Consider the following 21,767-nt stretch of genomic DNA (forward strand, 5'->3'; position numbering starts at 1 on the left):
TACCCTCTGTGTGTCTGACATCATACCTGGGCCATTGAGCTGCTTCACTTGCGTTCCCCTGTGTCAGTAATCCCAGTGGTAGAAGGAGTGACTCCTGAAAGGAAAGTCCTGGCACGGTGTGGCTGCAGGAAGCTCTCACCTGGCTGTGGATCCAGGTGAAAATCTGCCAGTGCTGGAGGCAAACTGGATTTCATCCCACTTGGGATCAGGGGCTGGGTCCAGCTGTGTTCCCTGTGGGAGGAGAGGAGGGACGGGGATGAGGTGACCCCACAGAGAGCAGCAGCAGCACGGGCAGTGCCAGCAGGGTGCTGGCACATGGCAGCCGTGCCTGGCTCTGCCCTGCCCACTCCTGCCCACAGCAGCCGTGAGGAAGCCACTGGCACATCCAGGTGCCAGACAAACCTCTCTCCCTCTGGCCCCGGGACCCTCGCTGTGCTCTGCTCACCTGCAGTGCTGTTTAAAGCCTGGTTCATTCACTGCCCCGGTGCTCCCATTCATCTCTGTGCAATTTGAAATGTCCCTCTGTACAGCCCCGAGTCCCTGAGCTGTACAAACCCAGCTGGCAGTGAACAACCCTCACTCGAGGTGCTGCACAACACAGACACAGAATGACCCCCTGAGAGCATCAGGCCAGTGTTTTCCCAAACCTTTTTTCAAAAATTTAGCTGTTAAAAGACAAAAGGGGGAATAGGGAGAGGAGTTCATCCCACAAAGTATATTTCTTGGTTGCTGAGAGACTTCAAATCTCCCTAATGAATAAACACAGCACACTTAATTTTGTTTATGAAAACAGACTTATTGTGATGGCAAAAAGCATGAGTCAGTGCCCTGGGTGAGGGGAGAGCAGCAGCTGGAGACACTCACCGAGAAGCAACGCCTCGGAAACCAGAGCAGCTCTCCTCTCCACCAGTGCCAAGAGATGCAATTTCTCCTCTAACACACACCACCAGCACACAGGGAGTGTGAGAAGGCTTCCTCATGACCTGGCAATTGGCTGCTGAGCAAATATTGCCATGGAAAGCTGCAGATCTGTGAAGGAGCAGCAGACACTGCACACCCTGAGCCCAGCTCAGCCCAGCCCCAGGATGCTCCTGCTGGAGCTGGACTGAGCCTGGCCTGGATTTGGGCTCCTGGGTAACAACCAGAGCTGCTGCTGGTCCCTCACTGAAACCCAGCAGAGTCACAGGGGACGGTGAAGATCTGAGTCCCTCGAGGAGGAGGAATTGCTGACTCCACAAAGCACATTCCCCATTCATCCCTGCATCCCCTCTGATGCATTTGGCATTTATTTTGCTTGGAGAAAATGAGCCAAGAGGGATCTGAAACTCTTCCCGTGGCTTCCGTGGTGAAGGTCCTGAGGCTTCACATAAGCAGGAGCAGCAGGAGCATTATTTCCTTTAACTGATTTTACTGTCTAAGAAATGTCTCACCCTTGGACTCCCTTCCCACACATCCTGTCCTCCAGAGGGGACTCCAGTGTCTGAGGAGCCCTGAGCTGTCACTGTGACACGTCACCGGCCACCAGCACCCTGCAGAGCCAGGCTGTCAGATCTTCCTCTGCTCCTCAGCACATCTTCATAAATAACCCCAGCCCTGCCTCACACCATGGGCCTGCTGTTCCCCTTCCTCAGCTTCACTGCTGTAAATCTGCCCTGGCTGCACGAGGGATGAAGGATCCTGAATAAGGACCCTCCCAGCCAACTCTCCCTGGACAGAGCCCCTTTGTGTGCTGGGGGGTAACACACAGGGCTCTGTTCAAACAGAACAGGCCAGACACAAGTTCAACGCTTTTCCTTCCTTCCTTAAAAAAGAATTAAAGAAAGGAACCCATTTTCGGAAGGCCAAGCATGGAGGCAGGAAAGAAATTACAATTAAAAGCCTTAAATTGCAATTAAGAACCCTAAATTTCAATTAAGAACCTTAAAAAGCTAAAATTGCTCATCTTACATTGGTACTGCCGCCACGTACACCACAGGAGACAGGCCAAGCTATCCCAGCTCCCCAAAAATGCCCCACAAAGAGACTGAAACAGGTAGAGATGTAAAATTCTGTGTGTTGCACTTTCCATGAAAGGCAGAGAAGAGCCTGTCCCTGCAGTTACAATCTTTGATGGCAAAAAGATAACAAGCCAGAAAGGAATTCGAGATTTTAGCTTGGGCTGTCAATTATTAAGGGGCCTTTCAAGCTTTTGCCATACAGCAGAAAGAAGTGTGGGCTCCTGGAGGCTGGGCTTTGCTCTACAAGCACACAGTCATTATTTTCAGATATTTAAACCACTTCTCTAACAAGTCAAACTATTGCTTGTCACACCTGCTGGCAGAGCAAGGCTGGGGCTCGTGGATTTTCGTCACTAAAGCCTGCACCTGTAGCCAAAAAATCACCAGCTATAGAATAATAATCATATAACAAAAAGGAGTGTAACTTCTGCAGACTGAAAGATCACATTTATCCAATGGAGAGAAGGTGTCTGGGATCCCAGGAAGCACCCAGGGCTGTGTGGGTGCAGGGTGTGTAATACACAGGGTGACCAAGGGGGATTTTCACACTGATTTGCACTAACTCACATTAAAGTACAGGTACAAAGCACTGAGGTGTGACTGGGAATGGTTCACAGTGTGACTGCTGTGCTCCATGGGCTGGTTTTACCTTTTATGTTATTTCTTTGTCAGTGTGATTGATGCCCCCTGCCTCCCCCAGCCAGGGCTCCCCACACTCAGAGGAAGCTGTTGTTCCAGGGGTGATTGGTTCAGCAATTTTCAGCAGTACCTGTATGCTCCACTTGAAGAGTGACTCTCAAATGGTGTTACATGTCAAATGAAGCCTTGGCTAAAGAAAGGCCAGCAAGCAATAGCAGAAGTCCTTCAGTGGCCTGTGTTAGTTACAGGCCAGTGCTTTCTGTTACTGCAGTCACAGAGAAATTGCCATAAAAGAATGAAAACCTCTGTGATCCAAGACCTTCTGTTCTTTTTCTTTTTGGTACCAGACTTGTCCCCTAAAGCTTAAGATGGTTGAATCACAGATGGATCCTTTTCCCGCTCCTTTGAAGTTCCTGATTAAACAGTGACTTTTCATGGATCTTCAGTACAAAGCCAATTCCTCATCTGCCACAACAGCACAAATGGAAGAGGATGTGACACCAGCCCGAACAAAGTGCCAGAAGTTTCATATAAAACCTGTGACAGTTCCTCCTCTGGTTCTCACAGAAGTCAGACTTTTCAGGTTCCCTGGCTCCAGAAGATGGACAAGAGGCACCCCGTCCCCAGCAGCATCCCTGGTGCCGTGAGGACCACTGGATTTCCCATTTTGCTGTGCTCTGTGTTCCCCTGGTACAGGAAGGTCTTGGGCCTGCTTAACATATAGATACTGCTACAAACAAATAATGGAGAACAATAATTTCCCCGTAAGATCCATGTGAAATACTCTATATCCAAAAGTACTTATAATTCAGGGGGAAAAAATGTATTAAAAACCAATTCTGTGGTACTGAAGCTGGCTCAACCAGCCCCTTTAAAACAAACAAAAAGCCTCCCCGAGCACTGTAGATTAGTTGGCTTTTCACCAACCAACTCTGATTGAAAATCAAACGCAGATGTGAGGAGAGGAGCAGCAGTTCCAGCTCTCCCAGCAGCCGCCTGTTGCTGGCACGCTCCCGAAACTCTCCCAGCAAACTGGTACCGGCTGGGCCCCACGGAGCTGGCGTGGCAATTCCACAGCCAGGGCCTTGCTGCTGTCCCTGCTCACACAAACAGAGCTCGCTGCAGCTCACAGAGCACGATTAAGGCAAAGGACTCACATGGGAAAGCTCAGTTTCCTTACATCCCAGGGGTCTGCATGCAGCTCAGCATGAGGAGCCACGAAATTCATCCCTGCCTTGTCCTGGAGGATGGGGAGAGTCTTCCTGCATAGGGCAGAGGGGCTCCATCAACCCATAGTGGAGCCAGCAACCAGAGAATTGCAACAGGCTGGGCAAGGCAAGAGCATAGAGCAGCTTTAAACTCCTTTTAAAAAGAACTGAAGAAGAAAGAGAGAGTGTGATGATAAAAGAGGTTTTGTGCTGTGCTGGCAGAGGAGCAGAATTGATGATGTGATGAGTCAGTTCCCTCTCCAGCATTAACAACCCTCAACATCCCTCTTCCAAAAGCAGCCTCTGTTTGAGGTCCCTGGCTCCAACATCATCCTTGGGACAAGGATCTGTCTTCTCTCAAACTTGACTCTTCTTTCGGGGGAAGAGAAAACCACCATGGCACCACGACAAATGGTTCCAGGGCTGAGGAGCTGCCTGAGAGATGCCCGGCCTCTGGGCAAGAGAGAACATTTTGTGTCAAAATACATCTCATGTGAATGATCCTATTTACAGCACAAATTTCAGCCTATTCTAGATTGCCCTACCCAGAAATATTAGGAGAATTAACATTGAAAAATTAAAATCAGATCGACTTCCACATGCAGAGCTGAACTTTGCAGGATTCCTTTTTTTTTTTTTTTTGGAAGTTCATCCACTGGGTACGCTCCCCTGCACTCCCAAGCACTCCCTGCCTTGTGCAGGATGCCTGCAGTGCCTATCACACCAATTACACTTTGTCTCTTGGCAAAAGATGTGCAAAATGAGACTTGACTCAGAGACCTGCTCACCAACAGCAGTAAAAATTCCCCTTGAAATGTCCCACAAAAGCAGAGTGAGGAGGTAACCCTGTCTCTCAATGAGTTCTCTTTGGAGAGTGAGAACTTGGAATATCTCTGCAATATTGGGCAGCAGTGTGTGAGCCTGTAATAACAGAGAGCCTCAGAAGCATTAGTTTTATTCATTTTGTCCTTTTTTCTATAACAAAACAATCTGAGAATGACAATGCCACAAAAGCAGAGAAGGTGGAAATAAGATCCTTGCTAAGAAACCATTCACCACCATGGCCACAGATAGAAGATCAGCTCTGCTTCATGACTCATCTCTGAATCTACAACTATTTAAGTACTCAAGTACTTTGAATTTTATGTGGTCACAATAAATAGCAACAGGCAATTAAATTCACATCCTCAATGTGCAATACTTGCTTAAAGGAAGCTCTCCACCTCACCATCTGCTCTCTCTTCCCCCTTTCTCTTATTCCTGCATCTTCTTAGATTTCTACCTCCTTTTCCTCCCAAGAGAGCACAGAACCCTGAAAAGCACTCCCCACATTGCCAAACCATCTTGAAAGAAACAAGGAAATAGTCCATGAATTTTTACAGGAGCAGCTTTCATACTCTTTACACTCTTTCACCTGCACTCCTGCAGAGTCTTTTCACCTGCAGACTCTGGGCACTGCAGGCAGGATCTCAGTGCAGTACAGTCCACGTTGGTCCTTCTTCCAGCAAGGAACACGCTGGCTTCACTCAGTAACAACAATAAATAATAATAAATAAATAAGTAATAAAAATAACTGGTCTAACATTGCACAATAAGCACAATCCATGCTGGAAGATGGAACCCCTGCACGCACAGCCCTGCGTTTGTCTCATGGAGCCCAGCCTGGCTCTGCACAAAGACACCCATTTTGCTCCAACCCTTCCCTCAAGACAGAGCTGGAGCTGGACTTAAGCCCAGCAGAGCTCTCATGTGAACCAGCTGCTCACAGGCAGTCTGAGCTGGAAATGGACTTGGACACACAGTCCATTGATGGCTCAGCACATCCCAAAACCTGGGGGATGTGGCTCCCCCGAGCCTGATGGCTGCTGACCCTGAATCCTAAGGAACAACCATGATTTCAGTGGCAAGAACTTCAGCAGAGCCACCAGCTACTCCAGAGCTGGGTTTTCAGCCTTTCTCTTGTTGCCAGAAAGGGCTTTAGTGCTAAACCCAAAGCCTCCCAGGTCCTTTGTTGTGGAGCTCTGTCTGCACTGGGCCTGCCCGAGCCAGGAACCACTTGCCAGCTCCTCCTGCACGGCTGGGGCCCCACCCAGGACACTGAGGTCCTTTTCTGCAGCATCCACCAGTTCTTACCTGTTTTCCTCAGGACTCTGAGTACCCATTAAGCTCCACATCTCCACCATTTCTCTCCCATGTGTCCAAGTGTGCCTCCAGGTGGAAGCACCTGCAGCATTCCCGATCCCGAGGCCACTGTGGGAGAACGTGTGTGGGAATTTGGATCAGACAGGGGCTGTTTCAGCATTAGGCCTTACCAGTCACAACCACCCGGGTTCCATCCCTACCTCAGAGAGGGACACAACGTGCACGTTGTTCCCTGTGCTGTTCTCCAAGGGATTCGGGACATCTGCAGTGCATTACAGCCTTCTCAAAGAAATGTTGTCTACATTAAGTACAAGTATTTAATTAGCACTTCATTTAGAGCATGTGGTACAGCTCACAGCTCCAATTTGGGCCAGAGATGATTTTCAGGGGTGGGTGGAAGCAGGGGGTGATGCCAGGAGAGCAGAGCAGCTCCCAGCAGCCGCTCACAGAGTCCGCAGGGAACCTGCCCCGACCTGGAACCGGAGAGCAAACACAGCTCACAGGAACCACTGGTACCAGCGTCATGTAGGAGAGGACATCCCTTCCCTGTTTGCCACCTGTGGGTACCCCCAGGCCCGTGGGAGGGAGGCAGTTCCCGTTCCTGAGGTCCGGGGAGCTGGAAGCTGTTCCGTCCATCCTTGCCCGGACACGAGGCAGGGCCCCGAGCCCAGTCCTGCCTCGCCCCGGGGAAGCCCCGATGATTCAGACACCCCTGTGAGTCACCCTCCATCCCTCCCTCCCTCTCTCTGTCCCCAGGGAGAGGCTGATGAGCTGCTGGCCAAGGCCAGCACCATTCGGGCTGTGCAGTGTCCCGAGCCCAGCAGGAGCTCCCCTCCCAGGCACACGGGTTCCCTGCTCTCCCCAAATCCCACCTGCACCACCTGCTCCGAAGCATTCTAAAACAAACTCTCCAGTAACATTCAGTGGAACTTGCCCATGGTTCTATTGGTTCCTCAAGGACTGGGAGATTCCAGTGTCCGTATTGGCCTAAATATTCCCCTTTGGAAGGAGAGCCAAAGCCTCAAATGTGAGTTTCTTGCCAAGGCTGAGAGCAAGTCAAAAGGCATCTCACAGACAGACGAGCAGAATCGCTGCCCCAGAGCTGCTGCAGGGATCCAGCTCTGTGTTTCACACCTCGCAAGCTGAAGTCCTGATCTGGCCAACCTTGGATTTTTGCATCTGTTTGAATCCCCAAATCCAGCTACTTTTGTAGTACCTACAAAAAATACAAACAAACAAACAAATATCCCTTAGTACATACAGCAAATACACTGTAGTATTATCAGAATAAATCTCTACCAGACAGACCAAGAAGCTGTGGCTTTGTGGGATTTTATACACAAATGCACACACATCTATCTACTCATGTACATAGAGATCTATAAATACAGCTATTTGTATATATATGATAAAACCTCTTCCTTGGCAGTACCTAAAACTGCCATTAAAGCCAACATGACTGGGGGGATAGACACATAAAATCACTGATTGTCACTTTTCTGGTTTATGTGCAGTGTCTCCACACTTTCCATACTGCAGCCATATCCTGTGCTATCTCTTTGCAAGAGTTCTCCCTGCTGCAAGGGGCACCAGGACTCCATTTTTCACATTTCATTCTCTTAGCGTATTTCTTTCAAGTGTCACACTCCACCAGAATACAGCCATTATCATCCAGTTATCACTGGGGACAGCAAAGGACACAGTTCAGGGACAAACAGCACTGCTGTCGTTTGATGTGAGAGACTCACACACAAAATTTAAATGTTACGTGGGTAGAAGGCATTGCACATCTCTGGAGCAGATTTCTGAATGCCAAATACTGTCCTGTCACTCCTGGCCCTTGTAAACAGTCTCTTTCCATCTTTTTTGTGAGCTCCCTTCAGGTACTGGAAGGTCACAGCTGGGTCACCCCAGAGCTTCTCCTCTCCAGGCTGAGCAATCCCAGTTCTCCAGGACAGCTCTCCTGGGGTCTTGTTGAAAATTAAAAGGTTGGTCCCAGTCTGACAAAATGCAAATGCAAAAGGTGCTTGTCCTGCTCTCTGCAGTGACTGTGATACGTGTCTGCCACGGTAAGAGCAGCTGGAAAAGGCTGAATTTGCTTTTTAGCATGACCTAATTCACACTGTGTGCACGCTCTGGGGAACAGCACGGCTGCTCGGCTCCAGCTTGCAGGGCTTGGAGCTGGGGCTGAGCCTCAGCAGATGCAGGAGCAGCACTTCAGCACTGAGCACCTCTGGCTGCTCCCTTGCAACTGCAGGACACGGGGGAGCTGAGTGCTGGGGAGAGGCAGCACATGGAGCCTCTTCTGGGGGAAGCAAAGATGAGGAGAGTGAAAGGAAGGAGCAGAGGTCTCAGGGGGAAGAAAGTGATTTACATTGTCCAAAGGAATAGAAACAGGACATAATGAGGAGACAGGAAAGACATCTTGGGCTTTGATTCTGCTGGCTCCCCTTCTCCTCTCTGCATATCCCCTGGAAGTTTTCCTTGTGGCACAAACTGCTTCATGTGCATCTTGTTTACTTTTGGCCTGGATCACTTCCTTTGGAGCCAGCCCAGCCCCTGTTGGGAACATCAGATAAATCTGGATTCATTTGAAACTCCCTTTTGGAAGAGGCAGGGTTGTCCTTGTCAACATGTCAAATTAGGAATGCTCCATTTGGTTTAATGGGGCTGGCTTTTGGTTTAATCCAAAAGACTCCATAAACTTCCATTGTAATTTATGCTCCAAAGCTTAGAGTCTTCAGAACTCAGATTCCCCCCTCCTTTCCTTTCTGTGTTTTTTGGAGGTGGTGGCTCCCTTTTTGAGTTGTGTTCCTTTGCTGTACATCAGATCAATTGTATCCACCAGAGAGGCTCCATTTATTATTCTGGTGTAAGGAAGGGTTTTTATCAATCTGAAAACAATACAATTTTTATGATCTGCAATGTTTAGAAATGCATCAAAGAATGAAGGGAAACCAAGGAAAAGAATATTACAGAAGGGTACCTGAAATCACTGCAGCATCGAGTGGGATCAGACTGATTTCTCCTAACACAGACTTCCCAGTTGCTGCTGACAAGTGAATTCAGACACAGTGGAACAGCAGCTTCTGAAAAGTCTCTGTAGTTGTTACTTTGCTGTTCTCTTACTTCATGGCTGGATGAACTCCTCCACTCCTAAAGGAGATAAACGGGGCAGGAAAAGGCATCTGTTACAATAGTAATTGTAGAGTTCTCTGAGGTATCTCTTTATGGCAGGCAAAGTGTTCTAAATACTGAATGAATCAGAGAGGTTCTTGGAGTTTTGAGAGGATGGATAGCTATGAACTTAGTGCTGAGCTGGCACTCAGGACATCTGGGTTTAAATCCCATCTCTGGCATCTCCAGCATCTGGCACCCACACATCTATTGTGTGACTTTGAATGAGTAACTGCCTGCCATTCCCAGCCCATGGAACAGGGATAATGACACTTCCTCACGCTCCCCTTTGGTCTGTCCGATCCACTTAGGTGAAAAATTAATCAGCTCAGAGCCTGTCCTTCCACAGCCACTGGAGCTGGTCAGCCTGGCACTCAGAGTCAGCCGGGTTTGGCCAACAGAAAGTTTTTCAGAGATGGTTCAACCCTTTTGGAGAAGCTCAAGGGTTGGAAGGGACCTTGTTACAACCCCTTGCCATGACAGATCCACTACCCCAGATGGCTCCAAGCCCTGTCCAACCTGGCCTTGGACTCTTCCAGGGATGGGGCAGAAACGATGCTGAGAAAGCTCAGCACACTGAGGAAAACATTCCCCCATAACCCTCAGAGCTGGCACAAATAGAGCTGTCAGAAATTTTTAATATTTCTCAGCTATTTAAAATGTGAATATTCATCATTCTTGCAAACCAGAGCCTAATTAGATTCATAAATTATTGCTTCAATGTAGAGCAGAACAGCAGCTTGTGTTCTGAAGCTCATTTCACCCAGAGGAGCCCCAGTTACACCTCGTGTGTCCCTGAGCACAGTAATGAGGCACCAAGCACAACACAGGTCTGTTTGAATAGATCTGCTCAACACAGGGAAAAACCACAGGGTTTAGTTCCACAAAGTAATAATTAAAAATGAACAGTTCTACTGTAGGTGTCAAAGTACTGGGCCTATTACATCCCATTATAAATAACAATAACAATGGTATTAATAATAACTTGAACATCGTAAGTTTTCCTCAATAGAAAAATCTAGAAATCAAAAAGACATTGTTTGTATTTGGATTTTCATTAAATAAAAGACTTCCCATTTTAGCCTGGTTTTGGTATAAAAAATAGCACCAGGGTAAGAACCAAAATCTAAACCTGTTCTACTTGTGTTAACAACAGTTCTAATTTCAGGCTGCCTCTTTCCTGCACTACATTTTTCTGTATTTCCTTTCAAGAGCTGTCCAAGATCATAGCCTTGAATCCAAAACTTTTACCATTTCCTTGTAGGTCCAGCATCAAATCCCAAGGATCATATTATTTCCTGGAATTTAAGTGTCTCTACAATAGATCAAATACATATTTAAGAAAAAGCTCTTTGGATTATTTAAAATGCGTGTTTCTTTTAAGAATATGCAAATTTAAAGAGGAAATCTGAAATAATAACAACTTAGAGTGAGGCATAAATTAAACACCAGCTATTTCAAATTTTATATAAACTATTATATATTCTCAAATAGTGCATCACTGCTGCTGATATTGTAAAGAAAGTCGAGGGAGTAATTCTGCAAGAAGCTGGACAGTTAAATGAGTAGATGAGCTTTACTTGGAGTAGGAACAGGGAGAAAAGCAAATTCAGTGTATTTGAGTTTCAGTACATCTGTGCTCAATGAGAGGTCCTTCAGCACTGAGAAACCAGTAAGGAGCTGAAAAAGCAAGAAAACTTCTCTTCTTCTTCCCATTTATCCACACAAATGAGGTGTGAGAGGCTGAGTTCTGTGAGCTCCAAACCTCTGACAGACACATTGATGAGAAACAAGCACTTGGGTTTACTGACTTTTTGGGAAAACTTTCTTAGTCCATAAAAGCCTAATTTTAATTGTAACCCGTGCCTGTGTGAGCTTATGGCTTCTCTTCCTGATGCATTTCAAGACAGCTTTTAACTAATAATTTTAAGCTGCTGTTTTTATGGCTTTTAAATTGAATTTCAGGTTTTATTCAAAAGCAGTAAAACTGCTTTTGAATAAAACCTGAAAGTGAAATCAGGTGTCCCGTAAATAACAGATGCTTGTCAGCATTTCTAACCCAATAAAAATAGAAAACCTGCTCATCTGAATGAATGCCTTCTGATTTACAGAATGGATTGAACATTTATCTATCAGGTCGCTCTGAGAGCGGACTTTATAGAGCAAAATAAATCCAACACATAAAAGTCAACATTTACTAAGAAAGTATTTTAAAAGAGCAAATGCAAAACAGCTTTAAATCTGTTCTTCCCTCTAACGTTTCTGACTGTCGATACAGATCATGACTTTTAGTTGTCATTTAAATAACTTCAGTCAATTCCCCTCAGACATTTCCCTTTCCCTGAAGCAAACAGGGCAGAGGCTGCTAAACCCCTGCTGCAGCACAGCTGGCAGGGCTCCGTGCTGGGGTGGAGGACGGCTGGAATTCTATCACTTATTTCTGTTTCTCCACAGCTCAGGAAGTAGAGAATACAGCGCAGAAAATGCCATTTTCCTTCGCAGCCACGAGAGGGGAGCCTTTTCCTTCTGTAGCTTAGGGAAAGTCTCAAACTGCTCAGCACATGGAAAGCATTGGGAGAGGGAAAGTCAGCTCCTTGGATTTAGCAGGGAAGTTTGGCATCACTTCAAAGTCAGTAAATACATACATCCAGTCAATTAAAAGCAATCCAGCCAGCTTATAACCACACTAATTATTTATGTGTGTGTGCTGAAGACTCTTTGTTCCAGGGCTTTGACATGAAATATGAATTCATATAGGAGCCCTCCGTGCTTCTCCTCCCTCACACGAGGCCTGAGTGGAACCGGGATTGATTCCCTGGGGAATCCCGGGGCTTCTGCTGAAAGGCCACAGAGTCCCAAGTCAAACCTCCAGCCACAAAGGACAGGCTGGCTGTAGGCTGGGAGCTCATTAATTGTGGGCTCAAATGTCATGGCTGCTGTTAAGGCTCAGTGGTGTATTGTGATGTTCTCGTTTACGTGGCCAGGTTCATTATCTGGTGATGAGATTTGCACCTGCAGGATGAGCAGGGGTTTTGCTCTTGCTGGGGGTTAATGAGTCAGGGCCAGGTCTCACCCAGCAGGTGAGAGAAATCCCTGCGTTGGCTCAGGGCACTTGGACCAGGCTTCCACTGGCCACCAGCACAGGGAGACTCCCAGAGCAAAGCCCCAGCACCACTGGAGGAGCCTTGGGGCTGTTTCTGGGGGCATTAACCAGCACATCCCTGTCCTGGAGCCCAGAAGGATGCTGAGGTGGCTCTCTGGAGAGGAGCTGGGTGGCAAAGGAAGGCTGATGTCCAACACCAAACACATGCTTCTCTCCTCCACTCCCCGCTCTCTCCTGAAGCTGCGGACTCAGCAGCTCTGTTACCGTAACATTTGATAAGCTCAGTAAAAAATCAGAGCACCCACAGTCCCAGAAGGGACACAGTGGGATTTTCACCTCTGGCTCTGCTTTGAGCAAGGCTGTTATCCCCAGAGCACAGATCCAGCACCACAAGGGTCTCCACAAAAGCCCGAATGAAGCTGGGTGAGGTTTCAGGTGGTGCTGCCAGGGCTGGCTGATCCAGAGCCCCTTCCCTGCTCACACACACTTGCTGCAGAGCCCCAGGCACGGCTGCTGTGGCGGTGAAACAGATGAGATCCCGAGTTTTCACTGGCTCAAAGTTCAGGAGCATAAATCCTGCGCGTTTGTCCCGGCCAGCACCAGCTCCGCTGCTTTCCCAGCCCTCGCTGGCACTCCCGTGGTCCCCTCACCACGACAGCGTTTTCATGGAGCACAAACAGGCACATCCCGGCTGTCACTGCACGTGTACAACCCTCTGTGGGGTACAATCCAAGGCCCTGGGGAGCAGGAGACAAGCGCTGGTTCTGGGTTCTCAGAATTCACGGATTAAAGCTCACCCAAGGGAAGGAGCACTTCTTACTGTCAACATATTTTGTTTTGAGAGAAGAAACTGCATGTAATAAAAAATCTTCGCTTGAAACAGGTTCTTAGAAGAGCAAAATAATTGAGATCATGCTCTTTATTTATCACCAGAAAGGGATGAGGTTTTAAAGCTGTTTTGTTCTTCTTTACAGTTGCTGTCAATTCTGACCTTTCCATGTAACTCATCAGCAGTCTCTTATTTCTCCTTCTTTAAATAAAGGGAAAGAAGTAATGAATTTTAACAAAGACTTTTCTTATGCCTCAGCGGTTCTCAGAAGTCTGAGTTAAAGTAGCAGTAAGAAAACCCAAAGAGCTTCAAACTGTTTGAAAAAAAGTTCTCACCCTCACCATCGATCAGCCTTTATTTGCACAATATTTCTTGCTTCATTACCCACAGGTTCTCCAGTCATCTGGGTAGAAAGGACCTGATATAAAAGTAAAACAGAAAATGAAAGAATTCAGTACGTTAAAATGTTTGAGGCTTCTTTAAACAAGTATCATGAAGTACTAACGACATAAAAAATTTCGCACGCTTCTCACACCTTGTGGCGTTTCTCTCACCCGGAGAAATGCCTTTGCTGGGAATGACTGAACCTCTTCTCTTTTCAGTCCATTACCACCCTTTTCCCGGGACACAGGCTCAGGCAGACTGAGGCGCTGTCCTGCCCCAGCCCAGAGGCTGAGGCTGTTCTGCCCTTGGAAAGGCGGGGAGGGGATGGTGCGCTCAGCGCGACCCGCGGTGCCCGGGACACAGCCGGGGAGCTGAATGCCCAGCAGCAGCAGCAGCAGCAGCGTGCCGGCACTGCTCACTCACGGCTCTATTTCAGTTGTCCTCAAGACACTTGGCCCTATTTATTCGAGCAGGTAACCAGGCCAGCAGCTGGTGTGGCAGAATCTCCCTAATTCACCTCTTTCGGTCCATTTCCATATATTTAAAATTTCCATGATAAACTGGGTAGACACTGAAAACTTTATGTTTGTTTCTCCTACCCAAGCGAAGCAACCTCAGAACTTCAGTTTGTATAAATACCCACAAGCAAAGCCTCCTGTCCTTCTTTGGTCACCTCAAGAAAAAAACATCCCATTAAGGGCTCTGGTTTGTCACTTTTACTATCAGGTCAGAAATTCCTGTTTCTAACAGTATTTCACTGTATTTACCAGTTTCTGCCTGCAGCTCTAACTGGAACCAGGCACAAAATACACAAAACTCTGACACTTGCAGAGATTTGTGGGGTGGGAGAAACTGCCCACCCTCGGAGAGAAACAAAGGAAATCTCATTAATATCCATGTCTGCAGGGAGGCAGAGGATTCTGTTTCTTTGGATTTAGTCATTAATCTGTTTTTATTACTTTCATTAGTATTGTCATCCATGCTTCTGCTACTTTATACTTTACCAAGTTAATTAATGCTAAAGATTAAAATGCAGCTGCCTAAAACATCCTACCAGGATTCAAGCTGAAAACCCCCAGAATTCTAGAAATAAAGTTTCATGAAAGAACCAGCTCTGAAAGAACTGGCTGAGAAACTTTCTTGGCTGTCAGGAGCTGATCTTCAGCAAGGTCTGGGATCTCATCTCATCCTGAGGCAGATTCGGAAAAACAAAGAAAAAACAGATCTCCTTTTCTGCTCAATAAACCCCTCCAACCTGTTTTAATAACATTTGCAATGTCCCAGAGTTGGAGATCTCCCTGCAATGAATGGAAAGGCTGCAAATACTTTGGGGCTACTGAAAGCTTCTAAAAACACAGGTTTATAATCTTACTTAATACTGAAATCTCAGCCTTCAGAGATCAAAAATGGCGAGATGAGTGTTTAAATGAGGATAAACCTCTATACTGCACTTAAAAACCAGTTGTTCACCTGGGAAGAGCCAGAAGAGAATTTATGAGGCTGCTCTGGAAGAATTCACCAGGTGTTTGAGCTGTTACTGAAACACAAAAACCCTGAGCTGCGATGGGGGAAAGAAGAGGAAGAAAATCAAAAATTCTGGGGGGAGTGCTAAATGCATAAATTGGCATATTTGTGCCTCTTTCCATTCTTCTCATATTTCTGAATTCATTTGGTCTTCATTAAAAAATAATGGCAGCCTCAGAGGGAGCTGCAGAGCAATTCAGGCCATGGCACAAAGCAGAATCATGGAATGGTTGGGGCTGGAAGGCACATTAAACATCATCCAGTGCCACCCCTGCCATGGCAGGGACACCTCCCACTGTCCCAGGCTGCTCCCAGCCCCAATGTCCAGCCTGGCCTTGGGCACTGCCAGGGATCCAGGGGCAGCCCCAGCTGCTCTGGGCACCCTGTGCCAGGGCCTGCCCACCCTCCCAGGGAACAATTCCTTCCCAATCTCTGAAATAAACCTCCTCTCTGTCAGATTGAAGCCATTCCCCTTGTCCTGTCACTGTGTTTCCTTAGTTTATAATTCCAAGCACGTTGGAGGGGCAGGGAGCTGTGGGTGGACTCGGGAGCCCGGCTGGCAGCGGGGCCTCTTCATTAGGAGAAGAGGGATGTGTAACGTCTCAGAGTACTTAACTCCAATTAACTGATTAGCTGGAGGTAAAATCCGAGCAAACACAAGGCTGTTTGACGTCTGGAAGTCAGAGACTGCCAGCTGTCTCTGTTTGGAGTACAGAGACCGTCTGGGCTTTCATTTTGGTGTTGAATTTGGGATGGCTGAGGGGGAACTCCTGTGCTCAGCCTGGCCAGGGCACCGCGTGCTCTGGAGCGTGGCCAGGGAAGCTGCTGCACAAAGTGGCAGCAGATCTGAGGTGCCAAATCCCCACCTTGGGGTGCCCTGTGTGCCATGGGGGGTACGTGACTCCAGGGAGAAGAGCTGGAAAAGGAAAACACGTGGCTGTTGGTGATAACCGATGGCGAGGGGTCAGGTAACTGATAACAACAAAAGCAACACCAGCTCCCTGCTCAGAGACGAGGCTTTTCATCCACAGCTCCAACAGCTCCACACACTGCTCCCAATTATTACGGATATTTTCAAGGAGTAGGACAATTTCACAGCTCCATGGAGTAAAGTGCCTGTCAGGGTGCCAGCAGCAGAGTTAAAGGCAAAGCCCCAGCCTGGCACTAGCACACCACTGCCCTCCTTTGTGGGACCCAGCCACGGTCCCCCTGTGAGGGCACACCTGGGCTGCCTGGCGCTGCTCCTGGCAGTGTTTTTCCTCCTCTCCCTCCTTTTTACCTTCCCCTCTTGCTGCTCCCCAGGTTATAGGGTTGACACAAGGATCTCAGAGCTCTTTTGCTATCGATGGTGGGAAGCAGGCAGTGAGTTTGGGGTGGGGCAGCCAGGCGAGCCCACGCCTGCCCAGCGGAGGCAGGAGCTGGGGGTCCCCAGGAGCTTCAGCCCAGGGCTCAGCAGGGAGAGGTGGGGACAGGCTGGCAGCAAGGGGCAGTGACAGGCACCAGGGACTGGCACCTCTTGCCCAGGATCCGAGGGAAGACGTGGCTGCCTGCCATGGGAGCTCTGCTCTCAGAGCTCAGCATCGCACCTGAGCAGTATTTTGAGCAGAGAGCCTGAGCCTGTCAGCCCACAGAGCACTCCAAGGGCTCAGGAGCTGCCAAGAGATTTCCTTCCCCTCACTGGCTCCTCTCAGGCTCCGCTGTGATCTGTGTCCCGCAGGAGGTTTGCAGCTGTTCTGATTAAATACTTAAACTCTTCGTGTCTGCACCAGAACCGAGGCCTTGGCTGAGGCTGGGACTGTCAATTCTGATTCCTACATTTTTTAATTAAATTTACTGTCTTGTTTCACTGCTTTATCTCATATGACATTTTTGCTTTTCTTTGTCAGGGTTCTTTTAACAGCACTATTGATTCAAATGGATGCAATAAATAGTTTTCAAAGGAACATGTTCCTGTTTAAGATCAAATCAGAACTCTGAGCCAAGTAAATTGTCTTAAAAGGTGTGCTTAGGATCAGTGGAGAAAAGTTTCTCTATTGGATCAGATTCTGATCACAGATTTAATGAGACTTGCATGGTTTGAGACAGTACAAATCTGGCCTTTAATATTTACAGTTCTCCAATAAATCTTAGCAATTAGTTTTTAAATAGCAGCAGCAATATGCACACTATTACTTACTGTGAAAGCTTCAAACATTTAACATAGGATAGTTTCCATATAAAAATAACTTTTAAACTTTGATAGACAAAGACATAAATAAAACACTAAAAATACCTTTCTGCAGAGCACATAAATGTTATTTATCCCAAGCCATCCTGTGTTCAAACCACATCATGTCCACGTGCTTTAAAGTCAGGCAATTTCCATAGGTATTTCAAGGTTACATACAGGCTACATTAGATTGCCGGGATGACAGGGATACAAGATGACCCTGTTGTAGAAAAAAGGCCAGAAGAGAGCCTATCCTGCCTCTAAGCAAATCATTTATACCAGGCAACACCCACGGCAGCGATGCAGCAAACACTGCTGGCAGGGAAAGGGACAACAACCCCAGGAAGATAAACAATTTCCAAAACATCCTGCTTAGCTGGGAAGCAAACCCATTCAGAGCTCAGAAAATGATGTTCTGACAACAAATGCAAACCTGTGAAACAGGGGCACTGCAAACTCACAAAGTGCTCTCGTGTTTCAATACCCTGTGCCAGGACAGCTCCTTGTTTTCCTTCTGACAGTCCCCAGAGGAAGGGCTTCTGAAGAGGCCAAGTCACAGTTCAGAAAAATTGGTTTCAGAACATTCTTGTTGGCCAAAGTCATTAAACTTGCAAAAACCTGCCAGCACAGCCTCTGTCAAACAGTTCCAGTAGCACTTCCTTCACTAAATACCTCTTCAAGCACAAAATCGTGTTCATTACACCCCTCTCACCCCACACCAGGCTGGCACTGCAGTAACTCGGTGCAGTATTCCAGAGTTAGGAAGCTGATCTGATGCTGCCAGCTGAAAGTACCCGGGAAGGCAGGTGTGTCAGACCTGTGTCACACATTTTCCTCTGTGCTAATGCTCCTGCAGCCTGGGAATCCCCCAGTCCCCCCTGGACAGGGACACAGAGCTCTCTGTCTGCCACCTGCTTATCAAATAACCAGGATTTAGGGAAATCTCACTCACAAAAAGCGCTGCTCCTCCAGGATTCCAGTGGCAGGAAGGTGCCCAGAAGGAAAGGAGGAATTTGATTTCCTAATTCAAAGAAAAAGCTTCTTAACAACTGCATTCCAGCTCAGACCAGAAGCCACTGATAACGCGGCCCACACTGATTCACTGCCTTTGGAGCTGTCCCTGCAGGGAGCACAACACGCTGACTTGGGGCTGAAAATATAAACACCTTTATTTGTCATCTGAAGGAGACAGAGGTTAAGGGGTGTTTGGAGAAAATATTCTCCTCTGCACTGGCAATGCAGTTCCCTGGCACACTGATACAGGGAGGGACAGGCAGGGTGGGATGCAGGGAGATCATTCTCCTTCCCCAGGCCTGCTTCACGCCCACCCCAGGGTGGCTGAATTACAAAACCTCCCATCCGTTATAAATTTCTAGCTCCTGGTTTCTCTGTGCCTCTCTGTAGTGCACAGGAGCTTTTTAATGTGTGCAATCCTTAAATGTCAGTGTAATGGGAAGCAGATGAGTCTTTTATGACAGCAATTTTTCTTTCGTTTTTCCTGCTAAAACTATGCAGCGGGAATAAAAAAAGATTTAGATGGTGAAAAGTGTGGTTTAGATCAGACATCACAACAGTTCTGGCTTTAGCCACGTCAGGCACATCAGTGCATTAAGGCATCAGCCTCCTTCCAGAGTGCTCTGATGCAAACTGAACTCATGGAGCTGAATGAGAATTCCTCGTTAGTGCTGCCCAGCCCTTCTGCTAATCAGGCTTTGTTATGGACTCAATTTTGGGCTGCTGTAGCTGCCTCAGCTCTCCTGGGCACTGCACGGGACACCAGAGCTGAGGGACAGTGCCTGCCCAGACAGCAGCACATCCCAGGCTGCAGCAGTGGGGAGGAAAAGCCATTTTTATCCTGTTCCTCCTCCTACCTCGCTTCCAGAATTTTGTACGTGGCACTTGCAGAGCCTGCAGAAGGAGGCAGGGATTTAATGAGCATTTGAAAGTTAAATAATTTGTAGATGTGACTGTTCTGAAGCCTCTGTTTGCAGAGAGCCAAAAAAAGCGATGTCTCTGTACACAGAGGAAGTTGAACCACTCTACACTTACCCAAAAATCTCTTCAGAAAGTCCTGGAAATGCCAATTGAGCCAGACAGGCACCAGTTTGGGAAGGTCACAGACTCAGGACAGGTTCTTGTTACAGCTGCTGAAGGATGGAGATACCTGAAATCAACTGATACCAACTCCCTCCTGCACAAGTACATGAAATGGATTTTCTTTGCACCCTTTTGAAAACAAGTTTTCGAACATTTATCACACTGTTATTCAGCTGCATCATAGTAAAGCCTTTAGGTGTTTCTCCTGTCAGGCTGAGGCAGCACAGAGCTCACACTTTAAAGCAAAATTATAAGTGATAGCGTTAAAAGGAATAAACCCACAGAAGTAGTAGGGAAAAAAACAGGCAACATTTCAGCAGGCCATGCTGACTTGTGAGATCACCTGGGACACTTTTCTTCTGTCTGGACTAAGGACCCACTCCTCTGATGGAGAGGGGAACAGCTCCCTGTGCTGGGGGCCACCGAAGAGAGTTGCAGCTGCACCTTTCTGCCCATGTCAGCAGGTGAGCTGCAGAAGGTGGAGCTGGCACCATTTCAGCACCTAAACTCCCATCCCTCTTTCAAAAGTTCATGAAATGTGCCTTGAATAGTAACATTCCTTATCAGGAAAAGTGGGAACTGGCTCCTAAATCCTCAGTAACCTTTTCAAATTCAACTCTCAGACTAAGACAAAAGAGCCCCCAGGTGTCTGCCCTGATGGGCTCTCAGGGATTCCCAGCTGCTGAACACCAGCTCAGGCTTCTGGCTGCTCCAGAGCAAGGCTGCTTTGGCCAAGGACCACGAGCTCAGGCTGGATCTGAGCTTGGGGATATTGAACATCCATTCGAGCCAGACCTAACCTGGTAATGAGCTGCTCAGGCCTCGTCCTCCTGCGGCTCCTCTGGCTTTGATCAAAGGATCCCAGACTGGTGTCCAGGAGATGTCTGGTCTGATCTGAGCAACAGGCAGCCAAAGTGTGTCTCCCAAACCTGCCGCTGGGGAGAAGCATCTCCCCAGGATTCACAGGGCCACCTGCAATCCCACAGGAGGGCTGGGCTAGGTGCTCTGACCAGGTCGCACCCACAGCTGCTCTTTGGGCAAGAAACCACCCACAAAGGGCTCCTGCTCCAGATTTCATCTCTGCCACACCAACACTGCGTGCAGACGGATCCATAAACGCCTAGACAATACCACCTTCAGGTTTCCAACATGTCTGAAATAAAAGCAACAGGATCAGGATTTGATCCCGGGTTTCCATCCCGACTTTTCTCCCACGCTCACCTGAGATTTTGCCACACAGATCAGTTTTGTTTCCAAGGCTCGCTGCCTTTTCAGCAGAGAAATGATCCAATAATTATCCTTAACTTTTATACATGGCTAGAAAAAAATTGATCATGAAATTACAACTTTTAAGAAGGAGCAGACAGGGGCTGCTTTGTGCATGCACTGCACGAGGGAGAACCTGCTCAGAGCCTCAGCCTGGCAAAAACACTCTCTTTCTTGTGCTCTGTCTACACAAGAGAGCTCATGAACCACTTTAAGTGTTGGTTTAACCCCTCAGGTAACCTCTAAAGTAGTTGTAATTAAAAATCTGCCTGGAACTGAACAAATCAACATCAATCCTTCAACTCTGAGGGAGAACAGGACTCCTCTATGGCTTGATAATTTGAAGATGGCTGAAAAAGAAAAGTCACAAAGTTGAATAGAAGATCTGTTCAACATAGCATATTTTTAATTTACCCTGCCTTGTTTGTGACTAAGATCTTCACAGTGCTGAGCCACCTAAGCTGCAGCATTAGTCACATGCACAATTGGAACAAAGCAGCAAACAGTTCAAATTAATTCTGTATAAAGCCAGAACAAATTGTATCATTTACAATGCAAATATGATTTCAAGCTTCATTAACATCTTCTTTAGGGTCTGGTGCCTCAGTAGTAGGATAGAGTGATGCCTCCCCAGCTCCAAGACATGTGCCAAGCACCCCGCCACCCCTTAGTTCCTTCTGCCAGGGAAGGAAACAGAGGAACACAACAAGCAACAAAAGCCACCAGTGGTAACAGAACTTGCTTTGCTCCAGTTCGAAAGGTTAACATTCATTTTAGTGGAATAAATTCCTGGTGCACCCAAACACCACCATTTCTTCTGCCTTTGCTTAAATAACTTCAGATCACAGCAGTGAACAGGGATGAAAATGGGAATTAATTTTCTCAAAAACAACCAGACCCCGTGAGTTTCCTTTTACTCTCAGGACTGCAAATGAAATCAGATTGTGAGATAAAACCTTTGTACAAATGGAGATATGAGATAAGAACTCCAGGATTCTGCTTCCTCCTGTGCATCCCTGATGCTTCCAGCAGAATCCAACTCCTGCTCCATGGTGTGGGAGAGCAGCAGGGAACGGGCAGTTATGGAACACCCAAATTCTATGGCAGGGTCGCCTGGACAGGCCCAGCCCTCTCAGAGCACACAGGTGGCTCCATGGGAGGTCACTGCTGGCTGTGTGATGTTTAATACTGA

The 21,767-nt window shown here is 47.4% G+C and overlaps 1 long non-coding RNA gene across 1 annotated transcript in view; it reads right to left on the reverse strand.

The window, feature by feature from the left end:
* LOC138120957 (uncharacterized) overlaps window positions 1-21,767 on the reverse strand; it is an 84,007-nt gene that overhangs the window by 7,442 nt on the left and 54,798 nt on the right. The window contains exons 2-7 of the long non-coding RNA XR_011156016.1: window positions 13,437-13,513; window positions 8,973-9,142; window positions 6,859-7,202; window positions 6,187-6,284; window positions 5,978-6,094; window positions 27-231 (exon numbers count right to left, since the gene is read on the reverse strand). This is a non-coding gene — a long non-coding RNA (uncharacterized lncRNA). The remainder of the gene's footprint in view (window positions 1-26; window positions 232-5,977; window positions 6,095-6,186; window positions 6,285-6,858; window positions 7,203-8,972; window positions 9,143-13,436; window positions 13,514-21,767) is intronic.

This window comes from Aphelocoma coerulescens, chromosome 20 (genome assembly GCF_041296385.1).
Source record: "Aphelocoma coerulescens isolate FSJ_1873_10779 chromosome 20, UR_Acoe_1.0, whole genome shotgun sequence".
Lineage (NCBI taxonomy): Eukaryota > Metazoa > Chordata > Aves > Passeriformes > Corvidae > Aphelocoma > Aphelocoma coerulescens.